Below are 20868 nucleotides of genomic sequence, written 5' to 3'. Positions count from 1 at the left end.
AGAGAGGAGAGAGAGAGAGAAGAGAATCATTAACCCTTAAACGCCGACAAGCAGTAAAAATAAAAAAACTCCCCCGAATGCCGGAGCCGGTTTTGAAGTGATGAGCGGAAGCGGGAAAAAAATAATAATTTTTTCTAAAAATCACAGCGCGCTTAGTTTTAAAGATTAAGAGTTCATTTTTGGCTCCTTTTTTTGTCATTGCCTGAAGTTTAGTATGCAATCATCAGAAATGAAAAATAATATCATTATCATATGTAAATAATGCGATATATGGTAGCGAAAAAAAAAAATTCATACATAATTGTATTAAAATCCCGCTGTGCAAAAAACGGTGAAAGCTAACGAGTTTATTTTTTTTTCGTTGTATTGTACACTAAATTGCAATCATTTTGATATATAATACATTGTAAAACAATAAAAGCAACACCGGAAAAATATTATCACAAAATGATGAACGAATTCGTAACGCTGCGGACGTTAAAAAAATATTTTTTTCAAAAATTCACCGTAAATTTAAATATTGTTCTAGAGACTTCCAATTTGTTTCAAAATGAATAAAAATGATTGAATATTACGATACTGTAAGAGTTTTAGATTAGAATTGCAAATTTTGACCATTTCGGACGAGTTAAAGTTGACCGAATGTCGAAATTTTTATATATATATTTTTTTATATGCACATATTTTAGAGATGAGAAAAGCTACAACATTCAATTATTTTTTATTGTATTCTTCATAAATTTGCGCACATTTTGATATATAAAACGTTATAAAACGGCTAATATGGAAAGGAGCAAATATTAGGATAACGCGATGTACACATTTCTGAGTTTTTCGGCCGCGAAGCGGCGCGCGGAGGGAAGAAAAATATTTTTTTTCAAATATTCACCATAAATCACAATATTATTCTAGAGACTTCGAATTTGTTTCAAAATGAAGATAAATGACTGGATATTACGAGGTCGTAAGAGTTTTAGCTTACAATTACGTTTTTTGACCATTTCGGTTGCGTCAAATTTGACCGTACGTAGTTTTTTTCCCAATCATCGTGATTTATATGCCCATATTTCAGAAATGAGAAAAGCTACAACATTCAATTAATTTTTATTGTATTTTTCATGAATTTGCGCACATTTTGATATATGAAACTCTATAAAACGGCTAATATGGAAAGGAGCAAATATTAGGATAACGCGATGTACACATTTCGGAGATTTTCGGCCGCGAAGCGGCGCGCGGAGGGAAGAAAAATATTTTTTTCAAAAATTCACCATAAATCACAATATTATTCTAGAGACTTCGAATTTGTTTCAAAATGAAGATAAATGACTGGATATTACGAGGTCGTAAGAGTTTTAGCTTACAATTACGTTTTTCGATCATTTCGGTTGCGTCAAAGTTGACCGTACGTAGTTTTTTTCCCAATCATCGTGATTTATATGCCCATATTTCAGAAATGAAAAAAGCTACAACATTCAATTATTTTTTATTGTATTCTTCATGAATTTGCGCACATTTTGATATATCTAACTCTATAAAACGGCCAATATGGAAAGGAGCAAATATTAGGATAACGCGATGTACACATTTCAGAGTTTTTCGGCCGCGAAGCGGCGCGCGGAGGGAAGAAAAATATTTTTTTCAATAATTCACCATAAATCACAATATTGTTCTAGAGACTTCGAATTTGTTTCAAAATGAAGATAAATAACTGAAGATTACTAGGCCGTAAGAGTTTTAGCTTACAATTACGTTTTTTGACCATTTCGGTTGCGTCAAAGTTGACCGTATGTAGTTTTTTCCCCAATCATCGTGATTTATATGCCCATATTTCAGAAATGAGAAAAGCTACAACATTCAATTATTTTTTATTGTATTCTTCATAAATTTGCGCACATTTTGATATATCTAACTCTATAAAACGGCTAATATGGAAAGGAGCAAATATTAGGATAACGCGATGTACACATTTCGGAGATTTTCGGCCGCGAAGCGGCGCGCGGAGGGAAGAAAAAGATATTTTCTGGGCTCAGCTCGTGTCGCTGCGCGAAATATCCTTTAATCTATTATTTCTAGGGTAAATGTACTAACACATACCAGAGAATAAATAAAATAAAGAAAAAGGTCAGTATAACTGACTCGCTCACCCTCCAAGAGGGTGTCGGTATGAACACTAGGCGAGTGAGACCACTACCACGAGCCAAATACCAATAGAAATCTCCCACAACAAAAACCCTCCATGAGGAGAGCCGACCCACAGAGTGAGCAGCTCGTAACTACTACTACTCCATCCCATGCTGCCGACTGCTGCGCCTCTGGTGGCCATCCTTTCAAGTTAGCGCACACGAGTCGGTTGTGATATTTTTCTCTCTGTGTTTTTTGTGCCCTTTCGTTGGATTTATCTATAATAAATGGAGCGTGCAGCTATTGCAGCAGCTAAGTTAAGTACTCAGTAATTATGGTTAGTTGATTCTTTTCGGCCCTCAGTCAGTATTTGCCGTTTTTTAGGTATAAATACGTACTTGGGGTCGGAAAGCATGGCAGCATGGTTCTGCGCGTGGTGGGTTCGTTCTCGGTCTCCCATACCTAGAACATCCCCATATATATGTACGTCTATTTTAATTATCCGTTTTACTTAGGGTACTGTCTACTCAGGTTTGCCATGCATGCATGTCTTTTACCTTATAGTAGGCTTCTTCTTCCAGACCCTAGTCCCGGCTCTTAGTATCGGCCTCTGACTAGCTTTTGAGTGGTAGACTTTCCTTCGGGTTAGTCGTACACTCCTGGATGTTTTTTTTTTTTTTTTTTTTTTTTTTTTATTTTTTTTTTTTTTTTTTTTTTTTTTTTTTTCTCCTACTTTATTGTTTTCTTTCTTTTATTTTATTTATTCCATGTATTTTGTTATGGTTAGGTTCGTTAGGCGTCTGGCTTAGCCTAGGTCCTGGACTCATCGAGCCTATGCTACCGCTCATCAGTTCGGTTGCTTCCTATAGCATCTCTCTGATCAGTCGGTTTTGGCCCAGTGGGTCTCCATGCTACCGCTTTTCAGTTCAGTTGCTTCCCGATAGCATCTCTCTGATCAGTTGGTTGGTCCTAGGCTTAGTTGTCTTATGTTAGTCTTACCGTCTCGTGGTCACTACGCGATCACGAGACAGCCAGACGCCTGCCCAGTCCCCTTCCCCCTCCTCTCGCTCTTCCATTGAGTCGGGGGAGGGTGGGTCGGTCTGCCCGCGCTCGCTCCACATACCCGAGCATGCCTCCCTCTCCCCCCCTCAGGCGGAGGGGCCAGAGAGACGGGACAGACCCAGACTGGACGCGATCTCTCCGGCTCATCGGCTCCGGCCCGGTGGTAACGTGGTGGAGGGTTACTGGCCTTTCCCCCCATCCGTTGCTCCTGGTCGCTCCGGTTCGCTCGAGCCTGTATGTCTCCTCGCTCTTCCCGACCTTACTTGGACTCCTTTCCTGATCGGAGTCCTAGCATCCAGCGGGAAGTTGTTAGTCCATCCAGTAGAATGGACCGGAACATACAGTAGGTCCCTACTAACCTTACCGTACCGCTGAGTTACTACACTCCGCCACGCACTGGACTCGTTCCGGTGGTTCGTTTGAGTTTTAGGTTTAAGTGTATTAGATTAACTATAAGTTTATCTTAAGTACCATTAAACCTTCCCCCCCCCCTTTTTTACATGTCTTACCGGAAATAAATCCCGGGATTATAGCCTATTCAGGCAATGCAGGGGGGGGTTATGCCCAAATTTTTTCCGAGCTCCGGCATGCAACGGAGTTCTTCTGTCCTTTAGCCTGTAAGTGTTATTCTTTAAGATACTCATGTGTCTTCCACTTACAGGCCACCAACTGTGAGCATCCGGGATGCGCCGCCACACTTCAGGACCCATGTGGACACGAAGTTTGCCGGTCCCATGCTCCATGCGCGACTCTGCACGGGGACATCCAGGTCTGGTACCATGAGACGTGTACCATATGTTACGATCTGGTGAGCCAGCTGTTAGAAGGAGTGAGTATTCCATCTCCGGTAGCTGCTCCGCTTCTGTTTTAGTGCTTAAGTTTTCATCATCCACTTTAACTTAAGGCATCTAAGTTTAAGTTATATTTTAAGTTTAGTTTTAAGTGATTCTTAAATCTAATCTTCGCCCTCTCTTCCAGGCGCCGGCAGTGAAAGATACCGCGCTGGCAACCCTGCGGGCCTGGGTCGGTGGTTTTGGGAAAAACGCCGCCAAGGGTATGCCCTACATCTTGGAGAAGCGGTTGGCGCTGTTAATCTTCCCCGGAGGCAAGGCGACAGGATACGTCGACCCAGTAGAGGCGCCCCTACTATCGCCTTCATCCAACACGCTGGCTGCCTCATTAACCGACCAAGACCAGGATATCTCCACGGAAGTCGCGACTTTAGATATTAATGTGGAACCTATGGTAGGTGTAGACGACCTGTTGGTCGAGGTAGGTATGGTGGACACCCAAGGGTCACCCTTGGGTGTGACTGTTTCTTCTACTCCTGCAACCTCTCCATCCTTCCAAGGCTTTACAGGCGATGAATTATATACTCCTCCTGACGCTTCGGTTAGACCTAAGGTCAAGGGTCAAGCAGTGAAATCCTTGACTAAGACGTCGTCGTCTTCTAAGAAGTCGACTTCGGCGTCTTCCTCCTCACGTAAGTCTCCGGCTGGCAATCCCGGAGCAGACAGGTCTAAAGCTTCTGGCTCCGGCTCTAAGTCCTCGAGGAGTAAATCCTCTAGAGAGAGATCTCGCACCCCGGCAGAGTCACCAGTTCCGCTACCCTTAGTTCCGGTTCAGAGCCACCCCTCCACCTCCGCAGCAGCTCCGGCCTTGGACTCCAATGCTGGGTCTGTTACAACAGGTGGGCGACTGGTTGGGTCCTTAAAAGAGTAGCATGGAACAGATGATCTCTCGTCTGTCGGATAGGATTACTTCCCAGGACTCCATTATAGCCGGACTGAAAGAAGCCCCTCTAGCCTCTCCTTCACTTTCCAATACGAGTGGAAATCAGCTTCCTCCGTATGACTCACTACCTCCGTTCTCGATGAACAATCCATGGAGAGTAGCATCATAGCACCCCCTTCCAAGACGGTCTCATCTCCATACCGGAATTCGGAACTCGAAGGATAGAGGACTTCGAGTTCTTCCGGAAGACCTCCAGCCTCCGTTCATAGGCTACGCAAGGCTTACAGCTTCAGCCATGGTTCGGGATAATAGGGTACCAAAGGAGACAGTCCTCTATTCACGAGCCCAGGCTCAGAGAGAATGGCTCAGATGTTTAGAGGACATGGATTGTTCTAATACCAGGATACAACCTTTCAAGAGTCCCTTTACCATTTTCACAATGGAGGAGAGTACCCCGCTCCCGTTCCTCACAAAGATCGCTAGGTCTACCATCCCAGCGGCCCAGAAGGGGGAACCCATGCCTCAATTAAAGGAAGCAGATCCCACATCTCCGTTGCTCCCCTCAGCCGGAGAATTGTGGGAGGACTTGCCAAACACCTTCTCAGCTGGCAAACTCAAACCGGACTGTGCTATGGAGCAGTTTGGTGAAAAGCTACCCAGGCTTCCAGATAGCCTATTCAGGCTGAATTTGACGCGAAATCGCGATTAGCCAGATCGATTAACTCTATGGCTATGTCGAGGTAGCAACCATAGCTTATGGCTCAGAACCGCTTTTTAAGTCATGACCAAAGCCCTGACTCAAACGGTACAGTCGGATATGTTTGAGTTTGCCACTGCTAGAACAAATTGTAGGAAGCATGTCCTGCAAGAGGCAACCATTCGACATGAGCCGAATAGGTTACTCTCGTCTAACATCTGGGGAGCAGATCTCTTCCCAGAAGCTATGGTGAAGGAAGTACAATCAGAGGCTACGAGGCTAAAACCAGAGCCTTAAGGACCGTTGGGGCCTTACGGCTAAGAGGAGACAAGACTTAACACCTAAAGGTAAGGGACAGAGGAACCTAGGCGTTTCCATCTTACCAGAAAAAGCAGCCACGCTTTCCTCAGCAAGTTCCAACGGTGCCCTTAGTGCAAACTGCCCAGCCTTCCACCTCTAAGGCTCAATCACAGCCAATTTATGTGATATCCCCTCAGCCTCAGCCCTCCACCTCTTACGCCATCTCCCCAGCTTACAATCAAGCCTTCGAGAGTCAAGCTTCGCAGAAGTATGACCGCTCGGGTAAGGGAGGCAGAGGTAAGCGTTCCTTTCGTGGGAGAGGATCGGGAGGCCCCTTTAACAGGGGAAAGCACTTCAGAGGAGGCCGAGGCGGTTACCAGAACCAATGAAGAACTTCAGGTAGGAGGGAGGCTGTTTCACTTTCGCCACCGGTGGAACTTCAGCGAATGGGCTCAGAGCATAGTGTCAAAAGGCCTGGTTGGAGCTGGTTGAACGAACCCACCTCCATCCAGACCTTTCGTCAACTTCCTTCCAAGGAATTGACAGAGTACGCAGACGACCTCCTTCAGAAAGGAGCTATAGCGAGAGTCAAGAGATTAAAATTTCAAGGTCGCTTGTTCAGCGTGCCAAAGAAAGGCTCAACAAAAAAAGAAGGGTAATCTTAGACTTGTCCGCTTAAACTTAGCCATCCGCTGCGACAAGTTCAAGATGCTCACGATCTCACAGTGCGGACCTTACTTCCCCGTGGGGGCCGTCACCACCTCTATCGATCTTACAGACGGCCTACTATCATATCCCTATTGCAAGACACTTCCGTCCATATCTGGGTTTCAAGATAGGAGACCAGGACATTCTCCTTCAAGGTAGTCCCCTTCGGACTCAACGTGGCACCCAGGGTGTTCACGACAAACTAGCGGAAGTGGTAGTACAACAACTCAGATCGCAAGGGATTATGGTAGTAGCGTATCTCGACGATTGGTTGATCTGGGCTTCAACAGTCGAGGAATGCAACAGAGCTACACTGAAAGTGATTCAGTTCCTGGAATATCTAGGCTTCAAGATAAACAGGACCAAGTCAAGACTCACTCCAGAGTCAGACTTTCAGTGGCTGGGCATTCAATGGAATCTATCCTCCCATACTCTGTCGATTCCATCAACCAAAAGGAAAGAAAATAGCGAAGTCAGTCAAGCAATTTCTAAGTCACAAAAACTGGCGTCAAGGAGGAGCTCAGGAGAGGATCCTAGGGTTCTCTCCAGTTTGCATCAGTGACGAACGTCTTAATGAAAGCCAAACTGAAAGACCTAACCAGAATCTGGCGCTCACGAGCAAATGTCAGGTCCAGGGACAAACTATCCTCAGTCCCTCTGATTCTAAAGAATCGACTTCGGCCGTGGGCGAAAGTCAAGAATTTGTCAGTGTCAGTACCCCTTCAGTTCCCTCCACCAGGGATTACCATCCACACAGACGCGTCCTTAAGCGGTTGAGGGAGGGTATTCCACGTCCAAAAGGTTCAAGGAACTTGGTCACCTCAGTTCAGTCAGTTCCATATAAACGTACTGGAGGCAATGGCAGTGTTCTTGACTCTAAAAAGGTTGCGCCCACCAAAGTACTCCCACATAAAGCTAGTTCTGGACAGCGCAGTGGTAGTGCATTGTATAAACAGAGGAGGCTCCAAGTCACGTCATCTAAATCATGTGATGGTTTACCTAGCCATCTTCTCCCTGGCAGACAAGTTCAGTTGGCAATCTCTCCTCCACTCACATAGCTGGAGTGAGGAAACGTCATAGCAGACGCATTATCCCGATCAGTACCCCTAGAATCGGAATGGTCACTGGACAACAGTTCGTTCCAATGGATCCTTCAAAGAGTCCCAGGGCTACAGGTGGATCTCTTCGCGTCCCAAGCGAATCACAAACTCCCCTGTTATGTAGCCCCCAACCTGGACCCTCTGGCTTATGCCACGGACGCCCTGGCTCTAGACTGGAACAACTGGAAGAAGATTTATGTCTTCCCCCAGTGAATCTCTTATGAAAGTTTTAAACAAACTCAGGACGTTCAAGGGTCAAGTGGCTCTAGTAGCCCCAGGACTGGCCGAAGAGCAATTGGTATCCCCTAATTCTGGAGCTGGGCCTTCGTCCTCTTCGGATCCCCCAATCCCAGGCTCTCCCAGTCAGTACAAACGAAGACTGTGTTCGATTCCTCAGGGATTCTCAAAACCCATAACTTTATGGATTTCATGAAGTTTGCGGCAAAAAGAGATGCGAATATTGACCCTCAGAATATTCTCTTCCTGGAATCCGATATAAAAGAGATTCAACTTTGAGACAGTATGATGCTGCTGTCAAAAAGTTAGCAATCTTCCTGAGAGAATCTGATATTAGAATCATGACAGTTAATTCAGCTATATCCTTTTTCAGATCCTTATTTGAAAAAGGTTTAGCAGCTAGCACGGTTACGACAAACAAGTCAGCCTTGAAAAAAGATATTTCAATTTGGGTTCAACATAGACTTGACGGATTCCTACTTCTCGTCTATTCCTAAGGCATGTGCTAGACTTAGACCTTCTGTAAGGCCTACGTCAGTTTCATGGTTCTTAAACGATGTTCTAAAACTGGCTTCAGAAAACCGATAATGACACATGCTCATTTATAATGCTCTTAAGGAAAACACTGTTTTATTAAGCTTAGCTTCAGGAGCAAGAATTTCAGAACTGTCGGCTTTGTCAGAGATCCGGATCATATCAATTCCTTCCCACACGGGGAGGTACTACTTTCTCCGGAAACGTAGCTTTTTAGCAAAGAATGAAGACCCTTTGATGAGGTGGGAACCTTGGAAGGTACTACCCCTTCCACAAGACGTATCTCTTTGCCCAGTTACAACTTTACGAGCCTTTCTGTCCAGGACCTCCTCATCCTCATCGGGTCCCCTCTTTAAGAGGGAAAAAGGTGGAACTTTATCCATTAAAGGCATCAGGCAACAAATCCTGTACTTTATTAAGCAAGCCAATCTGACTCTTTCCCAGAAAGTACATGATGTCAGGGCAGTAGCCACCTCAATTAATTATTTCCAACACATGAACTTCGATGAGTTGAAAAAGTATACCGGATGGAAATCGCCGACAGTGTTCAAACGCCATTACCTTAAGTCCTTGGAAGCTCTGAAATTTTCAGCAGTAGCAGCGGGAAACATAGTTTTCCCCTGATTCTAGTTAAATTGTAGTAGAAGATTCAGTCCCCTCCTTTCTACCGCTTCACCCAACAGTTCGTCTATTCCTACCGTGTTCATTTACATTCACTGGTGTCTTAGCTGCTTATATGATGATGTAGTGTGTGCCCCCTATTTTTTTGACTAGGGACACTCACAGATGATTATGGATTTTGATCTCATGGATGTTACCCCCTTATTTTTATGCTAGGGGATACATCTCATTTATAATGGTTATGGATTTTGTATATTAAGTCATATGCATTCCTTATATATTATCCTTGTTGCTTAATTTGTTCATTTGATTATTTTAATTGCTATTATATTTTGATACATGCCTTTACACAGATACCATTTTGTTACATGTAAGCCAATTTACCTCTGTACATATGTAATTACCTTATGATAAGAAACATGATTTAGAATTAAGGGTAATTTAAGCATATTTCTATTTTGTATCACTGTGTATTTGTATCTTTTTAGCAATTATATTCTTTTTTATATTTACTTTATTTTTTATTGAGACCTATTCTGATTTATTTTATTACTTTTGTTTACAATCTTGTGCTATTTCTCTGGTACGATTTCGCGCAGCGACACGAGCTGAGCCCAGAAAAGGGATTTTGACGTAAGGAAAAATCTATTTCTGGCGATTGGCTCGTGTCGCCAGCGAAATCCCGCCCTACCCATCCCATCGCCCAAGATTGTCTGCTAACTTCAGGATGGCACCAGAGGCGCAGCAGTCGGCAGCATGGGATGGAGTAGTAGTAGTACGAGCTGCTCACTCTGTGGGTCGGCTCCCCTCATGGAGGGTTTTTGTTGTGGGAGATTTCTATTGGTATTTGGCTCGTGGTAGTGGTCTCACTCGCCTAGTGTTCATACCGACACCCTCTTGGAGGGTGAGCGAGTCAGTTATACTGACCTTTTTCTTTATTTTATTTATTCTCTGGTATGTGTTAGTACATTTACCCTAGAAATAATAGATTAAAGGATATTTCGCTGGCGACACGAGCCAATCGCCCAGAAATAGATTTTCCTTACGTCAAAATCCCTTTTTTCAAAAATTCACCATAAATCACAATATTGTTCTAGAGACTTCAAATTTATTTACAAAATGAAGATAAATGAATGAAAATTACTAGGCCGTAAGAGTTGTAGCTACAATTACGTTTTTTGACCATTTCGGTTGCGTCAAAGTTGACCGTATGTAGTTTTTTTCCCAATCATCGTGATTTATATGCCCATATTTCAGAAATGAGAAAAGCTACAACATTCAATTATTTTTTATTGTATTCTTCATGAAATTGCGCACATTTTGATATATGAAACTCTATAAAACGGCTAATATGGAAAGGAGCAAATATTAGGATAACGCGATGTACACATTTTGGAGAGTTTTCGGCCGCGAACGCGGCGCGCGGAGGGAAGAAAAATATTTTTTCAAAATTCACATAAATCACTATATTGTTTTTCTAGAGACTTCGAATTTTTTGTTTCAAAATGAAGATAAATGACTGAAGATTACTAGGCAGCTAAAAAGTTTTAGCTTACAATTACGTTTTTTGACCATTTCGGTTGCGTCAAATTTGACCGTACGTAGTTTTTTTCCCAATTATCGTGATTTATATGCCCATATTTCAGAAATGAGAAAAGCTACAACATTCAATTATTTTTTATTATATTTTCCATGAATTTGCGCACATTTTGATATATGAAACTCTATAAAACGGCTAATATGGAAAGGAGCAAATATTAGGATAACGGGATGTACACATTTTGGAGATTTTCGGCGCGAAGCGGCGCGCGGAGGGAAGAAAAATATTTTTTTCAAAAATTCACCATAAATCACAATATTGTTCTAGAGCCTTCGGATTTGTTTCAAAATGAAGATAAATGACTGAAGATTACTAGAATGTTATGTATTTTGCTTACCCAAAAATACCAACATAAAAAACAATAAAGAAATATATATATATATATATATATATATTATATATATATATATATATATATATATATATATATATATATATATATACATATATATATATATATATATATATATATATATATATATATATATATATATATATATATATATATATATATATATATATATATATAGATATATATATATATATATATATAGATATATATATATATATATATATATATATATATATATATATATATATATATATCTATAAATATATATATATATATATTATAAATATATATATATATATATATATATATCTATAAATATATATATATATATATATATATATATATATATATATATATATATATATATATATATATATATATATATATATATAAATATATAATGTGCGTGTTTCTTTATTTATTACATTTTCCATTCTGGTACGAATACATAAATAAAAGGAATGCAGGTGACACTTTTCTTTTGGCATACAATGAAATATCGTATCATGCATAGATATGGAGATATAACAACTTGATATAATAAATGAAAAAATAAATATAAAACAAATGCAGAATACTCACTCCTAATCCTGACTCTTCGTTCTATTCTTGTTTTCTCCCTCCTCCATTGAAGAAGTCTTGCATTTTTTTCCTCTCGACATGACGAGGTACAGGTGGAGGAGGGAGACGCGCGCCCTTTACGGCAGCTGGGATAGGGCGCAGTCCCGTGAGCCCTCCCCCTGACTGCCGCTGAGTCGCACTTCAATAGAAGACCGCACTGTGGTATTTGCGGTCACACTCCCCGAAACCTGCATAGAGCTATCTTGCAGGTGCGACAGAAGAACCGGGTTGTCTCTCCTTCTGCCATTCATATAGCACACCGGCACCGTTTCTGCCTGCGCCCTTCAAGGAGATCCAGTAGTGATCCCCTGGCATCAGCTGACACGGAGGGTCCACTACCCGACGAGAAGGGGTGGTGCGGGCGGGGGCGGCAGCAGGGGCGGCGCAGCAGGGGCGTCGGCAGCCGGGGCGGCGGCAGCAGGGGCGTCAGCAGCAGGGGCGTCAGCAGCAGGGGCATCGGCAGCAGGGGCGTCGGCAGCAGTGGCGGCGGCAGGCAGCAGGGGCGTTGGCACCTCTATGACCGAAGTAGGCACCCCTTAGGTCTGCCCTTTCCTGTACGGGGAGATCTACAGCTCGGGGCAGGGGGGACAGTGATGGAAGGCCACTCCTCGGGATTAAAGTTGATGAGGGCATTCCGGCTACCTCTAGGAACTGTATGTGGGACAACCTCGGAAGATTGTTTACCGCGGTACCCACAGTACAGTATGTTGGCATTTTGGAGGGCCAACTGAAGGATGTATTTGAGGAGCTTTTGTGTCCACCTCCTGGTTCTCCTGGCGAAGGGATAATATTGGATGAGCTGATCAACGAGATCAACTACCTCCCATGTGCCTGTTGTAGTGACCAATGACGGTAGGGCGTGGTCTAAACGAAACTCCTCATACACAACTCGGCCCTGTCGACGTGTCTTCTTCCGCTGCACGATCTCCTCTTGGACAGGTTCATGGCTCGTCGAAATCATGGGGACGGGAGAGTCGGACACCCTTCCAACAGATGACAAAGACAGCTCCCTTCCGCCGCCACTGTCTCTCTCCTCTTGCCAGATGTTGCGGATGGCTAGCGAACCGCTTGAGGGAATTTGGGGCCCCACGCACCAACCGAAGGGTACCACTGACGTGAATACCTGCTTCATACAGTTCCTGGGCCAGGGATACCGAGTTATAATAATTATCCATAAAACAGGTGGTATCCCTGGTTACGGAAACGATCCACAAGCCTGAAAAACAGTGTCACGCAACGTGTGGAGAAGACGCCGGAATACACCAAAAAGTCCACGACGTAGCCAGTGTTGGCCTCGGTAATAAAAATAAAATTTCACGCCATATTTCTTCGGCTTCTTGGGGTTATACACTTTGATGCTTAGACGTCCTTTGTAAGGCATCATCCCCTCATCCAATGAAAGGTTCTTTCCAGAATCACGAGAGTTACACAGCGTTCACGGATATAATCCAACACTGGGCGCACTAAAATGAGGCGACAGAGTTATTCCGGGGTATGGCCCTTCGGTTGAAGGCGTTGAAATATCTGTCCAACGCCAGGAAAGTATCACGGGGCCATAACGCCGGGCACATTGGGCCGTACCAAAGAAAAAATTACGCCTTCCCCCAATATATCCTGACGTCGGAAAGCAGGCAACAATCCAAAAAAAACGTGGAGCCCCAAAAAATGCGCCATGTCAGGGAGGTTGCAACCTCGCCAATAATACGGACAATGTCGTGCGCAATCATCACGGCAGTACCTGGCGTAGTCCGCCGTCTCTGCTACCAGGTACTCCAGCAATTCCCGCGTAAGGAACAAAAGCTGAATGAAACCCAGAGGAGTCAGGGGAGCAGGTACGGTGAGGCCAGGATTTGCCGCGAATGGATGCATGGTAGGTGGTGTGGGTCCTCTGTCCACCCATCCTCGCTTTCGGACGACCGAGATTCACCTTGGCTGCTTGCTCGACTATCCGACCTTCTGCGTGCCCGTGCGCGCGCAACGAGCGCGGGTACGACTACGAACACGAGACCCCCTCACTGGCCCTCTCCCTCACTCAAGCCTTCGCTTTCTGTATCATCCTCATACGGCGCGAAAACTTGAACTAAAAACTCTTCATCATCCCCCTCCTCAGATTCCCCCTCATACGCACTGAAACTACTGAACTCTAATTCACTTTCGGGATGTGACCCTCGAACGGACACATTGGGGGCAAATATTCGTCGTCATCACTTTCATCGAGAGTTATGTCCTCATCACTTGACGACCATCCGCCATCAAAATGAGGACTTGCCACATACTCTCGATCGAGATCTGATAAATCATTCAATTAATGTCCTTTGTTGGAGCCCTCCCAAATTCCTACGAATGCCCTAAGGACGGCCCGATGCTTCCTTGGGGTACTAACGGCAAATGAGACACTTGAGAAGCACTTTCATCGACACGTGGTCGCACAGAACGGCGTTGAGGAGCAAGGTCAGGTTGGGTGCTTGTTCCTTCCCCAGCATCCAGGTCCAAAGTCTCGCACAAGCTCAGAAAAACGCGGTTCCGATAAAAGATCGCTCTCGAACGGTGCGTCGCTGATGCTGGCTGGGGCGAGAAGAAGGCATTTCGCGCCTGCGCACTTGGGTCACGCATCAAAACAAAACAACACCTTGATCCGTGAACTCCCAGCATCCCCCAAGGCGCGTGATTCAAAAGTTTTCGGCTGGTAGGCCTATAAGTATTTTTCCGCGAATTTTTAAAAAAACTTTTTGAGACGACGTATGGTACGTCCCATTCGGCAATCGGGGGGGGGAGATTTTGACTCGACGTTTTAATACGTCCATTCGGCGTTAAAGGGTTAAAAGAGGGTAAACAATAATGAATACGAACTTCTTATGTTCATTGATGGTCCTTCACTTACTTTAGAGAGAGAGAGAAAGAGAGAGAGAGAATATCATTAAAAGAGGGGAAAACAACAATGAATAAGAATTTCTCTGCGTTCAGTGATCGTCCCTTGAATTACATTACGAGAGAGAGAGAGAGAGAGAGACTATTCGTGTATTCGCCCTTATTTTAATATTGCTGAACAAATAGTACATATAAATTTTTCACTTCTGCACCCGTATTTTATCATGATGGGTAAGTTTGCTAGTTTAAATAATTAGTTAAACACCAGAATAAGGCTATGAATTGCACAAATTTATTATGCATTATTATGATAATTAATTTGAAAATATTTGTTGTAAAAGTAACCAGATTCCAGACATAATTTCAACGGTTTTGCTGTGAACATTAGCTACAATGTATTTTTAACGCTTTCCCTTTTTTTTAATCCTTTCGTAGCACGAAAACATTGAAAGTTACATTTATTTCAGCTATACAATTATTAAAAATTTAAGAAAAGTCAAAATAGTAATAGACTTAAATCAATGAACGGTGCAATAAAAAATAAAAAATTTGTCATAAACAGTTCATTAATCCGTCGTCTGTCCGCTGGTACTTTTGGCACCCGGATGTACAATAAAGACTGAAAAATTGTTCCCGTCAAGGCTTCGCTGTGAACGAACTCAACCATTTCAAGTGGAATTTGGAGTGAATCAAAGACAAAATGTGTATAATTACAATAAAATAATCACTGTGGAGTTTCAGTTGTGATGGCAATAAGGGTAAAACCACCGATGACAAGGTAAAAATGCATTTCAGTTCAAAACATGACCCCGGGAATTAGACTATACATATTTTCATTAGTATAGGCAACAAAATGTTTTATTGTGCTGATTGCAACTACAATCTTGAGTAATATCAATAAACATTATATATGTACGCAAATATTGTTCAAATGAGCGCTGAGAAGGACGTAGCGACTATTCGGTGAGGAATAGGACGAGATCTGACCAGACGCCACATTGGATTTAAAAACTGCCTTGAACACATTTTACGAAGACTTCACATGCTAATTTTAGTTTGTATGGCGCTTTCATATATCTCATTCTGTTGACAAAATTCCAATCTTTTGAATGGTATGCTTAATGATTTAATTGTATCTTTGTTTCACCAGTTAAATATAGAGTGAAAAAAGTAGTCTTGTTCGAGCCAACTGGTCGCACTTCGATCATTTATCCTAATAATTTCTGTAGAACCTGACATTCTAGCTACTCCCTATGGGAGACATACTAGGAAAAAAAAATGTACAAGAACATGAGAGAAGCAAACAGCCATAGCAAGGATATTCAGACAGCCAACCTCTGTAGCGGCATGGATAATTCTATCACGGATTAAACATTCAAAACGTATAGGTGAACTAGGCATTTCTCAAATCAGCCGAGCAATCATCTATATTTTGAATTCTGATGCATTTGTTGGTGCCAATATTTAGCTACTTATAACAATATGCAAGTTTTAGTAATTCTATAGGAAAGGGGAGCACCAGTTTGTGTTAAACAGCTTAAAATGCTGAAATAACGCTTTATCTATGCTTCAGTATCATTAAATAAGTGAGGAAAACCCTTACAATCACCAACAATCTTGGGGGACCACAGGTGGGAACCAGGGATTTTGGGTGGGGGAGACGAAAAAAATATAAAATTATGTCAATTTTTGCAAGTTACTGATTTCAGTTTCGGGGTGGCGGAACGGCGCTTCGTACCCTATCCACACTTTTAAACATTCTTGGCAAGCACGTTTGTTTTGGCAAGAGGGAATTTTTGCGCTGTGCGCGCTTGCCCCAGGGGTTACAGGGCCCTGGCTGTTTCGTTTGTACGGCGACGTCACAATGTTTTTTTTTTTTTTTTTTTTTGTCACTATGGTCAGGTCGAGGTCGAACTACTTACAAACTATACAAAAAAAAAATAAAAACAAAAAATCACCATACGTTATGACACAGCTTTCACATTGAAAATGTAAGTTTTCAGTAATTTTTCCACAGGAAAACTTGTAGAAGCAAGCCATGATGACAAAGAACAAAATAGCCTTGCGAAAAAATTTCCTATATTCATTGTGTAAGAGAAACATGGAAATGAAAAGGGTTTACCCTGTACATATTGCATTCGTAACTTTAGTTGTGTATATATATATATATATATAATATATATATATATTATATATATATTATATATATATATATATAGATATATAGAGTATATGTAATATATAATATATATATATATATATATATGATATATAGTATATATAATATAATATATATATATATATATATATATATATAGATATATATATATATATATATACATATAACATATATATATATATACATAGATATATATATATATATATATATATAGATATATATGATATATATATATATATAGTATATATATATAGATATATATATACACATATAGTATATATATGTATATATATTGTATATATATAGTATATATATATATATATATATATATATATATATATATATTATTATATGTATATCATATATAATATATGTATGTATGTATATATATGTAAGTCATATCACATTTCCGTGATTCATATACATATATCGAGCTACAATGTCCTTTAATATCTAATTCGCTCTACCTCGGAATTAATATATTTTCATATATGCTTAACCGAAGGGGAATTTTTTCTCGATAATAGACTTGCCTGGGTTCGCGCCCTGGTCCAGCAAGTCTATTATCGAGAAAAAATTCCCCTTCGGTTAAGTATATATGAAAAATATATTAATTCCAAGGTAGAGCGAATTAGATATTAAAGGACTTTTAGCTCGATGTATGTGTGTGTGTGTGTGTGTATATATAATATATAATATATATATATATATATATATATATATATATATATATATATATATATATATATATATATATATATATATATATATATATATATATATATATATATATATATATATATATATATATATATATATATATATATATACTATATATATATATATATATATATATATATATATAATACACATTTTTACAATTGTTCTCAACATTCCTTGTTAAGCTCAATTACCCCCTGAACTGACCACTCTGATCCTTGAAACTTGATAATATTCCATTCATTATTCACTAAAATGGCCTCTTGACTTTTACTTGATAATTTATACTTGAGTACCAGATGTGTAAAACCGCGTATATATAAATAAATATACACACGTTCGTGTTTTTTTTCCACAAAACGTAAACATTTACCCCACCCCATCATCCCCACCTTCCTTCTGAAAATACTTGCCTGCCCGTGCATTTCATTCCAGTCATCAACTAACCACGATGGCCAAATCATTCCCTGGCGCCTCCTGCTCCTCCAGGCCCATTACCAACTTGACTGGGGCCAAAGAAGCCATTCAGCGCTGCAATGTTAAGTAAATAAATTTTAATGTAATTTATTTACTTTCCATTACGGCACTGAATGGCTTCTTTGGCCCCAGTGCCTGGGCTTTTGCCCTAAAACTCATACATCCATCCATCCAACTCGACTCAACCTTACCCCGTACTTGTGTTAACTATTTCCTTAGTTAAAAGGACTTTTCAGTCCATTACTCAGGACAGTATGAAAGGTTGGTAATGTATTGTCAAGATCACCACCTTTTTAGAAAACAGGCCTTTTACCCTCGTTGTGTCGAGTGAAGGCTTGACTTACAAAGGAAGGTGTTTATGTAGCATTTAAGGTAAGGTTCCTAATCTTTATGTACATTATTTGCCTAGTTATATCTATCGTTTTGGTGTTCCTAAGGTTTAGTGTTTTTGATGTTTTTGATATTTATTGGGAATTGTTATTTCACATCATACGCCAGCATGGCTTTATCAACTTGTACCTGTGCCTTCTTCTCCCAGTACAACCACCCCCCCCTTACCGGACATAAGGCTCCCTGTTGGTTACGTATCCCACACCCCCTACTAGCATTCAAATATGGTGGTTTGTTCAAGTTTCTTGGCCCCAAACCAAAACTTCGAAGATTGTTCAGTCGAAGTAGACTATGGCAGTTGACGTTTTCCTGTTATTTTGCTTACTTTACAAGAGTTTAAGGTAATATTTTGCCGATCGACTGTATCTAATCTGTTATTTACCTTTGAACCCCTTGTGCTGTTGTTGGGCATCGCACCCCTTGTTACCTTCATGTTGTCTTCAAAGGTAAATTACGGTTTAATTACAGTCGACCGAATAAACATTACTTTAAATTCTTGTTCAGCAGGTAAAATAACATAGAGAAACGTCAACTGCCATTGTCTACTGTACCGCGGAATGCAGGCTTAGAATTACCCTAGGTTATTTTATGCATTCTGCCTTTGTTGTAAACTGGCAATTAAAAGAAAACCTCATTAATTCCACTGGTTCCTGCGTCACTAGTGTTATGATGGTACTATAAATTTTGTTTTTAACTTAAGAAAAATTAAATAATTCAGTTAATGTTTAACTTACTATCATTTAGTGTTTTAACCTGACTGCCATAGTCTACCCTGCCACAGAATACCAGCTTAGATCAACCCTATAGTAAAAAATGAAGTAAATAAAAATCCAGAAGTCAGAGGAATAGCATTAGGATCCAGGGTAACAAAATGGTATTGCACTATCATTGTTATGCAAGCTATGTAAGGAAAGAGGCAAGAAGGAAGAAGCCCCCTGGCTATGTCAATGCAGTCTTTTGAGGTTAGCTAGGTTAAAATGTCATTAATCTCTTGGTAGATCTATATTAATATTCCGTGACGGCCCAGACTATGGCAGTTGTGGTTTTTCTATGCAGTTTTATCTCCTGAACAAGAATTTTAAGTAATATTTATTCGGATGACTGTAATTATCCCGCAGGGGCTCTACTAAACACAGCGAAATACTTTTGACGCCCCAGTTCCTGGTGGCTTTCGTATTCACGGGGACAAACGATGCGGAATGCTTGTATAGAAGTACCAATCTCTTTATACAATGGTTATATTGCATAAAAACAGCATGCACAATTTTCATAAAGTCAGGTTAGGTTGGAGAGGCTAGGTTAATGAGTAAGGCAAAGACCTAACCAGGTCAGGCTAGGACCTGGCATGCTACAATCTAGTATATACATTGGTACTTTTGACTCACCCAACTGCTTTACTTAGCAACTATTGACCCACCATCACCATTTGTTAGGCTAGGCTAATTAAAACTTAGGCAAAGCCAAAAATTTTTACCACGAATTTGCGGCAGAAAAAATAAAATGCATTTCTGAAAAAAAAAGTGACAACATAAGAATTTTTGGCGGTTAAATAATATACATCTATGATAACCTAGGATACAGAGACAAGGCTAAACCCTAAACAACTCTAGGCTACATTTGGACAAAACCCATTTGTTAAAGTTTGATCCCAGAATACTCTAGCCTACTCAAAATTATACTAGCTCAGGCTCACTTTATCTTTTATATAAGTAACCAGTGCTGTTAATCACTATAATATATGAAACTTAAATATTCCATGATTTTCCATCAGACGACTTCTAACAAACTGCATTAATTTATCCTAACCTTTAATTCATGGCTGTGCTAAGAAGCGGAGGTCAAAATTATCTTAGAAGGAGGATGACATTCACACACTATAAAGCCTATCACAGACAGACAACCGGAAGTTGGCGAAGTGCAGAGTAACTCTGATTAAGGAATCAATGACCCTGAAAGACATGCAGACAGTAGCGCTGCCATCTCGCGGCTAGAGTAATAATAATTGGTGGCCAGGGCGGCGTTGCAAAGCCGTTCGTCCGTTTTTAAACGTCTGCTAACACAGAAATTGAACAGGGATTAGTGCGACTGTGAATTTTATTATCGTTAATGTTCAATGAGTAAGTGTTTAGTAAGTTTTTAGGGTTTAGTGAGTAAGTGTTTATCGAATGTTTATGAGTAAATGCTTATTTTAGTGAATGTTTACTGAATGTTTAGGGTTTTGAGAATGTTATTGAATCTTTATTATGTAAGTATTCAGTGTATGTTAGGTAGTGTTTAGGGTTTTAATGAATGTTAAGTGTGTAAGTAATCAATGAATGGTCAGTGAGTGTTTAGTGAATGCTTGTGAATGTTAGTGTTTAGCGAATCTTTATTGCGTAAGTATTCATTGAATGTTTATTGAGTTTAGTGAAAATGTTTTGTGAATGTTAGTGTTTAACTAATGTTTAGCGCATAAGCATTCAGCAAATGTTTAGTGAGTGTTTAGGGTTTAGTGAAGGTTTAGTGCATGTTAGTGTGTAGTGAATGAAAGTTCAGTGTATATGT

General features: G+C 40.7%; 1 long non-coding RNA gene across 1 annotated transcript in view; it reads right to left on the bottom strand.

Annotated features, from left to right (window-relative positions):
- LOC135222882 (uncharacterized) overlaps window positions 1-20213 on the bottom strand; it is a 72305-nt gene extending 52092 nt beyond the window's left edge. The window contains exon 1 of the long non-coding RNA XR_010316371.1: window positions 20131-20213. This is a non-coding gene — a long non-coding RNA (uncharacterized LOC135222882). The remainder of the gene's footprint in view (window positions 1-20130) is intronic.
- Between the last annotated feature and the right edge of the window lie 655 nt (window positions 20214-20868).

The sequence above is a fragment of the Macrobrachium nipponense genome, chromosome 8, assembly GCF_015104395.2.
Source record: "Macrobrachium nipponense isolate FS-2020 chromosome 8, ASM1510439v2, whole genome shotgun sequence".
Classification (NCBI taxonomy): domain Eukaryota; kingdom Metazoa; phylum Arthropoda; class Malacostraca; order Decapoda; family Palaemonidae; genus Macrobrachium; species Macrobrachium nipponense.
This window is presented reverse-complemented; position numbering and strand designations above follow the sequence as displayed.